Source organism: Penaeus japonicus, unplaced genomic scaffold (assembly GCF_977035675.1).
Source record: "Penaeus japonicus unplaced genomic scaffold, GWHDUDI00000001_assembly GWHDUDI00000008, whole genome shotgun sequence".
NCBI lineage: Eukaryota > Metazoa > Arthropoda > Malacostraca > Decapoda > Penaeidae > Penaeus > Penaeus japonicus.
The window spans coordinates 10,040,483-10,050,482 of record NW_028234410.1 but is presented as its reverse complement, the minus strand read 5'-3'; the positions used below and the strand labels follow the sequence as shown (position 1 = coordinate 10,050,482).

The following is a 10,000-nucleotide window of genomic DNA, read 5'->3' as shown; positions in this document are numbered from 1 at the left end:
TAAGTTTGCCTACATCAAGGCGATATTAAAGCTAAGCGACCTGATTAACGATCGGTGTAATAATGAAACTATGCAAAGAAAAAAGAAAAACAAAGAAGATAGAAAAAAGAGGCATGTAAATCTCATTCCATATTTGCAGCTGTCATTATGAGAAGAAAAGACAGGGTTGGGTCTTCATGGAGTTTGAGAACCAAGAAGAAAAACATTTGTGGTGATGTGAGTACGGGTGGTTTGGGGATCAGGCGTTCCTCTACAATAATATGGATAAAAAAAAAAAAAAAAAAAAAAAAAAACATACATATCGTTTAATAGAAGGGGAGATAATGGCAAGTGCAGAGATCGGATGTTTCATTATTCATTTATTCATTATGAAGGTACGTTAACTGGTGCTAACTGTTGCTTGAAAGACTGTGAGGAAAATTGACTGTCTTTCCGCTGTGTCATTTCAGTCAACTTGGTTCATTTTCTGGCTTATCATTTATCTACTCTTTCGTTCGTCTGTTGTTTCACAGTAATATTCAACGATGAGGAAGTTTAATGTCATTAAGAAGGAAGTTGTCGTGCGTAATGATTTTCTGATGACTGTTTACGAGAGATAAAAAAAAAAAAAAAATCTATACACAAATGCAGAGAAACTTGGGTTCTTTAAGTTTCAAATCGTTCTTTTGACAAGAACTACTTAAAGTTAACGATTACAGGGAAACCATCCTTTAAGTTTTCTAAAAGAAGTATATTTTTTCAGTGCATAAAAACATCGCATACTTTTACCGAGCCATTATGCTGGATTTGTTTCCTCGTTTTTTTTGCACACTTGTTAACTTGCCAAAGTCATCCTCTCTCCGTTAACTTCGTGACACTTTAATTTACGCGGAAGATAAGATGTTCGGTCAAAAAAAGGGGGTTGTGAAAAAGGAAAGAAAAAAATCTTCACTGTATTTTCTTTCTTTTCCTTAGGCCTACAGGTGATTGGCATTTGGTACAGATTATTGATCGGTTGACGTTATCTTGTTCCTTTGACAGAAGAACTTTTTCGCGTTCGACTTCAGAGGACTGGCACTTTGGTGTTGAGAACGATGTGTTGCTGGCACGCTGCAGAGCCAACACTAGCCAGGTTTACTTATGTAAAATGTCTTCCGAGTGCACGGCTTGCAACTTCTGCAACAACGAGAACTTTACGTTGGTAGTGCCTAGCAATGAAGGATGCAGAACTCGTTCAACATACTCGGGAGACTAACTGTCAGAGACTGTCTCGTAGCTCTTTAATATCTACCTATCTATCTATCTATCCATCTATTGTTCTTATAAGGCTCATTGACATCGAATCTCAGAGCCCTTAGACCTTGACCTCCCTATCGCTAGGTATTGCACCCTGTAACTTCAGTATTGAGGGCGTTGTGGTCAAGGAACCCTCACTGCGTACCCAGAGGCTATTCGTGGCAGATGGCTCTCTTCCATCGAGCAGTGATTTGCTACTTTTTATTTTATTCTTTTTGCTGTAGTCTCAGTGACTCCGGGTCTGACAGGGAGTCTCTGTCATCGTCTGAGACATCATGCAGCTCGAGTGTTTGTTTAGACTTGTTAATGACCCATTGTGGAGATTGCTCTTTATTTATCTTTTCTTTATTTTATTCGTATTTTTTGGGGGGGAGGAGTGAAAGGGGTAATAGTTGGGTGTAGCTGCCGGTTGTGATTTTTTTTTCTTAATGGCATCTATCACACACTCATTTGATATGCAAAACAAATGTTTATAGGAAAAAAAATAACAATAACATAAAATCGCATTTTATCTGACGACATAAATCATAAACAAAGTTACACCCAATATCCAAAAAATCAAAAAAACAAGACAAACTAACGAGGCAGAAAAGCTCCTCCTTATCTCCCTGTAGAGCCATCCTCCAGATTCCCAGGCATGTCATCCCACCCCCTACTGAACCTGTTTTTTCTCGGGGTAATCCGTACATGAGCCGAGCGACGTCAAACGAGATCTGACTGCGGTCATTCCTCACTCAGCTCCTTCTATACTGACGTCCCGCGCCTTCATGACAAGACTTGAGTAATGATCCATCCTTATACATTCGCCCTTAACACCGTAACAAAGAACTAGTTAGCCTCATAGTTCTTCATGAGACGCCGCGTAAAACCCCTCCTTCTCAAACTCGCGCGCAATCGAGGCGGCAAAACGCGCGCGTCGGATGATCAACCGGACGACAAAATCCGTACCGTGATCGAGTCGGAGCTATACGTGCGTCAGTCGGCCCTAGGCATCTAGTCCTGACTTGTCCGCCCCCGAGGACAAGCCGGCTCTCACTGGCGCAAAGCTCCTCACAAGGGAGTCCCAGACGCTCCGGTCAAACCATGTGTCAAAACACTGGTGCAGCGACAGTGTTGCCACTCTCCCGTACCTTCCTTCCCTTGGCTTACTGTCTGCATTTGTCTCTTTGGGATTCTTTCTTTCTTTTGTTTTGGTTGCATGACGACGTCGCAGAAGATTTTTGCTTTGATTCTATGCATGTTCGATCACTTTTAGGCAAGTGAGAATTAGGGGTGTTCTTTTTATAAAAAAAAGGGGTAAAGTTTGAAGCTTGTTACCTGCGTGTTGGCAACGATGGTAACCTCGGAGGGAGGAAGGGACACGGGAGTTGAGTCACGCAGTTTGCTTTGAAGTACTTATTTGTTGTTTTAGTAAATTGAGTTTTCTCCAGTCACAGGTGCCCGCGTAGGGTTAGCGAGCGTCGTGGGCGTTCGCCTTCCTCTAAATTGCCGCGGCGTTTTAGTGGGCGTGGGTGGTTTGGGTGCCGGTGCCGCTTCGACCCAGGCGATAATGGTGCCATAGACCTTCTTTCTTCGGCTTCCCGACGACGACTCTTTCCCAGGCGCCCTCCGAGACCGCCCTTGTGGTATTTTAGTAACTGCGGAGAATGAGAGGGGCCATAACCACATCATTCGTGTATTAGTATAGTCATGATATCGTTACATTTTAATACATGCTACGATTATATACCGTCGTAGATTTGCTTTGTTTTTATACCCCGGTCAAATTTAGCCTTGACAAAGGGAATCACTTCATTTGTTCGTCTTTTTTTTCTCTCTCGCCGAAGACATTACCATGTGGGAGAAGATGCAGACCAAGTGTCTGTATTCGTCTTCATCTTCAAGGTCCATTGTACAAAGTGACTTATCTCCGTCATACCCCCATGCCCTCTATACCCACATACCCTGCCCACCTCCACAATATATATTTCTTTTCCTTCTAAAACTCAAGAAAATTGCCTGCACTTCTTTTTCTTCTTATTTTTTTCTTAAGATTGTGCCTAGGCAACGAGTCACGTGGTGAGGTCTTGAGGATTCAAACCGCGTTGTCACTGTCTAATTTGAATGTTTTTTTTTCGCCTTCATTGCTCTCTCTTTCTTATTTTTCTCTTTATATGCATCTCCCTGTTGTTGTTGTTATTTTTCTCTCTTCGCTTTTCATCTCTTCCCTTTTCTTTTCTTCTTTTAGTTCCTTCTCTGGGTTTGTATTTATTTTATGTGCTTATTCATGTTTACTCTGTTTTCACCTTTTTCTCCTCTTTCATTTTACTCAATTGTCAGTGGTTTCGTTTGTTTTCTTTTGTTTCTTTGCATCGTCATGTTTTCTTCTGCCTTCTGTTATTTAGTTTATGAAGTCTATCATCTATTGCGTTGTTGTTTTTATTCATTTATCCTCCCTCTCTTTCTCTCCTCTCTCTCTCTCTCTCTCTCTCTCTCTCTCTCTCTCTCTCTCTCTCTCTCTCTTTCTCTCTCTCTCTTTCTCGTTTTCTTGCTCACGTACTCCCTCCCTCCCTCCCTCCCACACTCACTCCCTCCCTCCCTCCCTTACTCACTCACTCCCTCCCTCCCACACTCCCTCCCTCCCTCACCCCCTCTCTCCCTCATTCCTCTTTCTCTCAGTCCTCTCTTTCTTGATATGTATCACGTAACCTCAGTAATATTTGCCTTGATTCGCCCTCGATATCATATCGCTTTTCCCATTATCGTCTGTCTCTAGTTATCATTCTTTATCTCTCTCTAATTATCTTTATCTTCTCTGCTTTCTTTCGCCGGCCGTCGTTTCTCACTAACCTTTCGCTCTCTGCTATTCACCAACGCTACATTTTTTGTTACGTATATTTATATATTTACTGTATTATTCTAATATATATATATATATATATATGTATATATATATATATTATTCATTTTTTATTCTTTCTTCGCTTGTCATCTGGTCTCTTAACCCTTTTCGTTACCAACACACTTGATTTTTTTTATCTTTGTTACCTTAGATATCTTTCAGCGTCGTCTCTCTCTCTCTCTCTCTTTCTCTCTATCTCTCTATCTATCTATTTATCTATCTCTATCTCTCTCTGGCTTGTTTTCTACCTCTAATTCTTCATTCATTTTTAACACCTAAAACAATGCTTCTTGTGTGTTACTGTTTCTCGTTTCCTTTCCCCCACCCGTTCTCCCCTCTCTACCCTTCTCCCCTTTCCCTCTTATCTGCCTCTTCCCATCCACCCCTCACGGCCCTTATCTTTATCTCCTCTTCCCTGGCCTCCCCTTCCCATACATTTTATCTCTTATTTCTTCCTTGTTTTTGTTGTTGTCTAGGTTGTGATTGTTATAATTATTGTCAATATATTAATATCCTTTATATTTGTATTAAAATCATCATCATCGTCATCATCATCATCACCTTCATCATAACTATCATCATTACATTTACCATCACCATCCTCACCATAAATCAAGTAATAGCTTCAAAATCAACACACAATTAAAAGCGGTAGCCTCATACAAACAGCCAATCAGTAACTGACAACCCTTTCCTCGGTCACTTGGTTGTTGGTGATGACAACCTAACGACCTTAAATTCATTTCTTACGAGAGCTGGTCGTCAACGAGAAGGAATGAGCGAAAAAGCACAAATTTGACTATTCACTTTATGTATTTTTCTTCTGAGAAATGACCACGGCGCTGCGACAGTGAGCCAGCAAAGAATACGTCGTGTTATTTTATTTTATTTATTATGTGGCACCAGTACTTTTTTGGAACGAAGCCTTGAATGAGTCTCGTAAATATAATGCGTTTATCACCTTTTCTTAATTTAATTTGGGTGTTTTAGGGGTAACAGTGAAGCAGAAAAAGAAACAGCCGGTTATGTAAACAGTCGTGCAGATGCATATATAAATAGACTGTATATATAAGGCACAAAGAAAGGCTTATATGTAAGAGAAATATATATATATATATATATATATATATATATATATATATATATATATATATATATATATAAGAGAGAGAGAGAGAGAGAGAGAGAGAGAGAGAGAGAGAGAGAGAGAGAAATAGAGAGAAAGAGATAGAGAGAGAGGATACAGACAGGCGCAAATAGCCTCACAGGATGAAGCCACGTCAAACGCAACTATTTTTCCTCTTTTTCCCCTTTTTTTGAGGGGGGAGGAGGGGGGGGGGTATGGACGAGTTTGTCGCGACTCCGCAATTAAGGCAAACTTGATGGCATTCCTTACCTCTTCGAGCCGTGGCAGTTCGCGAGTGTCTTGGGTTAATCATAGCACTTCCCTTGCCTAAAAACCGATGGCAGACAGTGACGACGGCAAAAGGTAGCGGTGGCGGGGCCGTTGCTACCAGGCGAGCTTGCTTCTCCAGAGGTCGAAGTGCGTGGGCGAAGAAAGCACGTCTGGTTTTCATTCATTTATACATGAGTTTTTTTCTTTTCTTTCTTGCGTTCTTGTTTAGAGAGACAAGAATGCGTGATAAGAGATAACCTGCTGGCAATCGCAGGGACTTTGTTTTTGATCTTTTGTTTCTTCGTGGCTCCTCGGGGGGAGACTTGGTTTCAGTATTTTGCTTTTGTGTGGATCTCTCTCTCTCTCTCTCTCTCTCTCTCTCTCTCTCTCTCTCTCTCTCTCTCTCTCTCTCTCTCTCTCTCTCTCTTTTCCTCCCCCCCCCCTCCCCCCCCCCTCTCTCTCTCTCCTCTCTCTCTCTCTCTCTCTCTCTCTCTCTCTCTCTCTCTCTCTCTCTCTCTCTCTCTCTTCCTCCCTCCCCCCCCCCCCCCTCTCTCTCTCTCTCTCTCTCTCTCTCTCTTCCTCTCTCTCTCTCTCTCTCTCTCTTCCTCCCTTTCCCTCCCCCCCTCTCTCTCTCTCTCTCTTCCTCCCTTTCCCTCCCCCTCCCTCTCCCCCTCCCCCTCCCCCTCCCTCTCCCTCTCCCTCCTTCCCCCTCCTTCCCTCCCTCTCACTCTCTCACGTCATTCCTTCTCGCCCCTTCCCCCCACGCAATCCATCCCCTTCAAGTTCCATAATAGGAAAACAAAGACTGGAACGCTTCTTAGTGGACGCAGCGGGGCCCGATCTGTCTTCGTAGCTGCGCTTGTGACAGCCCTTGAGAACGTTGTTAGGTCATCTCTGTTCTGTACTGTTGGCACTCACCCGTTGAGTGGTCTGCGACGCTGCCCTTCGTCCTGGGTGGTGGAGAGGCGATGCGCGGGGGTGGTGGGGGGTGGGGTGGGAGTGTGAGGTGTGGAGGGGGGTTAGCTTGTGTTTGTAGGTGGTTGTCTTTGGGATGTTTGGTTTGGCATTTCGGTTTTCTGTGTGATTTTTTTTTTTTTTTTTTTTGGGGGGGGGGGGGATTCTTTCCTTAGGTATGAGATGTACCCTTTTAAAATGTGTTTATGTAATGACAAGCATAACTGGTATTTCGAACAGTAACAGTGCGGGGACGAAATTGACATGCGCTAAGTGGTCTTGTTGTATCATTGTTAAGTTAGTCAGTTAAGTTACTAAAATAATATTTTTTTGCGAAAATGGGCCTCAGTGCGTGATTGTTTAGGCCTATCATCTTAATTACCCTTGTCATTATTGCTGTTAATTATTATTATTATTATTATTATTATTATTATTATTATTATTATTATTATTATTATTGTTGTTGTTGTTATGATCATTATTATTATTATTATCATCATTATTGTTAATATTATAATTGTGGTTATTATTGTTGTTGTTATCATTATTATCATTATTATGTATGTTGTTGATATCGTTACCATCATTACCATTACTATCATCAACATCATCACATTATTATCAGTACAAACCAAACTCAACCCACTTCGACCATATTATAACCCCTTTTCATTCACCCTCCTGTACGTGTAGCGAACAGAAAGACACGACCCAAGACAGAGAGAGAAGGTAAGCGGCTGCCAACGCCAAGAGAGGGGAGCGTAGAGCCATAAACTTGATAAAGCAGCTAAGATTTATCCCCGAAGGCACTTGCACTTGCAACCTCTTCTTCATCTGCATCCCCCGGCGCATATTTCCTTACCTTGAAGCATTCTTGAGCACTGTAACTAAGACGTGAGTTTGCCTGTGTGATGGAGGAGTTGAAAGAATAAGGGGCGATATATTTTATTCGTAACAGCCTTGTCTTTATAACCGGTGGCGTGGTTTGGTTCATCTTTACCTAAAAAAAAAAAAAATGAGTATGATGATCGTGATTATACTCCTGTTCTTGTTGTTACTAATGGTTATGAAGGTGATGATAATTATAGTAATGATGATAGTGATGATGGTAGTGATGATGATAGTGATGATATGCGTGATGATATGCACAATGGTGAGGCTGGTAACGTATGTAGATCCTGCCTCGTAAACACCCACCATGTCTCATAACTCCTGGCCATGACCTATGCACGAGCACGTTCCGAAACTCGTCTAGGGCGCGACTCTTTCCACTTTTATTCTTACATAGAGGTGTGTTGCTGTAGTGTTTTTTTTTTCTCTCTTTTCTATTAAAAGTAAACCGTGATTTGTATTTAGACATGTCTAGATCTACAAGTAATATATACCGGTTTCCGAGTCCTTTGAAGTGCATGTGTCTCTGTCCATCCCAAACAGATCTGTGAGCCAAAGACAACCTAGAGTATACGAGCCGTTGGCACCATCTCGCTGATCTGCAACACTGCAATGTCGGGAGCACTTGTGTCCCTATAGACTGCTACAAAAATCATAACTTGTGCAATGTGTTGGCACGGCGTTGGCACTGTGTTCGGGTCTGCGGATCTGTGTCTCGAGGCACTGCTGTCATGATCTGGTGTGAGGTGCCAGGTGCGAACATGTATGCGAAACGACGAGAATGTTTTGAATGTTGTGAATGTTGTGGGCACTTGGGAAGCTTGGTTTGGCTTAAGGCGACTGCTGAATGGTTCTTTTTGTGCTTGAGGGTACGCTGGGATGCCGAGTTGATGAGTCGCTGCAGAAACGGGCGTATAAACATGTACACAAGCACGGACGCACAAACAAACAACACATACACACACACACACACACACACACACACACACACACACACACACACACACACACACACACACACACACACACACACACACACACACACACACACACACACACACACACACACACACACACACACACACACACACACACACACACACACACACACACACACACACACACACACACACACACACACACACACACACACACACACACACACACACACACACACACGCGCGCGCGCGCGCGCGCGCGAACCGGTTGTAAAGAGGAAGAAAGGAAGAATAAAGAGCTGAATGATGGAGTCACGAGACAGGTGGCGAGCCAACGAGTTGTATGGGACCGTCTGGCAGGCGGCGGGAGTGGCGTGACTGCAGCTGGCAAGAATCCTGAGCCCTGAGCGTCGAGCTGAGTGCGATCGCAAGCACGCACGCTGTGTCACACCCTCGCCCATGCTGTGAAGGCCTCGAAGGAACGAGTGTGTTCCGCCCCAGCTTTTCCTGTTCATTTGTTTTTCACGCGCCTGTGAATGACTCGAAAGCAAGCGCTCGTTAACCCAGAGAGATCACCTGAAGAATGCAGTACATTCACCTGTTTTTACATTCTTGCGTATAATTATCTCTGTGGCACGCGGAGCCCGAAAGGGTGCTTGCTGTAATATATTTTGACGGAGTCTTGTTTGCACTGTGGTGGGCTCGTAACAAGCTGGCTGCCAGCCCGGAGTCAGACAGAGTAGATTTGTTGTGGTGGCCATGTTTACTTCTATTTATCTATTTTCATTTATTTCTAGTTATCTGTCTTTTCAAATGTCGGCTGACTATATTGCTCTATATTATACATTCCTTATGTGGGGAGACTTATGCGTACAAAATCATCGAAATAAGATTATTAAGTCGAATTTTCACTAAATTCACTTCACGCCACGTCAACGAATCACAGATACACACACACAAACCGAACGCGAATCCACGGTAGGATAAATGAATAGGCTACTCATGCTCCTCATAATCCATGCATGAAGTACACACTCAAGACGGCAGCCAAAAGCGCGGCAATCAGGTCGGCCTTCTTCTTGGCAACATGAACCACGCAGACACTGTATTGGTACCTTCTATACTTAAGCAAGGTTAGGAATCTTCATACCAATGGGTTTTTAGGGCCTCGCTGAAGAGAGGGAACTCGACGGTTATGACTTTGGCTCTTATCAAGTGGTTACTTAAGGGTGATCTTTGTACTTCAACGCCGAGGGCATTGTGTCCAAGCCAGGATTTCACGTTTTCATTTCATATCCTATTATTTATCACGTGAGACGAAATAGTAATTCTGACAGACACCAGTCCTACCATCTCTCTGTCTCTGTCTCTCTCTCTCTCTCTCTCTCTCTCTCTCTCTCTCTCTCTCTCTCTCTCTCTCTCTCTCTCTCTCTCTCTCTCTCTCCTTCTCTCCCTCTCTCTCTCTCTCTCTCTCTCTCTCTCTCTCTCTCTCTCTCTCTCTCTCTCTCCCCCTCTCTCTCTCTCTCTTCATTTCTCTCTCTCTCTCTCTCTCTCTCTTCCCCCATTCTCCATCTCTCTTCATTTCTTTCTCTCTCTCTCCCCTCTCTCTCTCTCTCTCTCTCTCTCTCTCTCTCTCTCTCTCTCTCTCTCTCTCTCTCTCTCTCT

At 43.2% G+C, this 10,000-nt stretch overlaps 1 protein-coding gene across 1 annotated transcript in view; it reads left to right on the top strand.

Moving 5' to 3' along the window:
* LOC122261329 (facilitated trehalose transporter Tret1) overlaps window positions 1-10,000 on the top strand; it is a 23,179-nt gene that overhangs the window by 8,095 nt on the left and 5,084 nt on the right. The window lies entirely within an intron of this gene.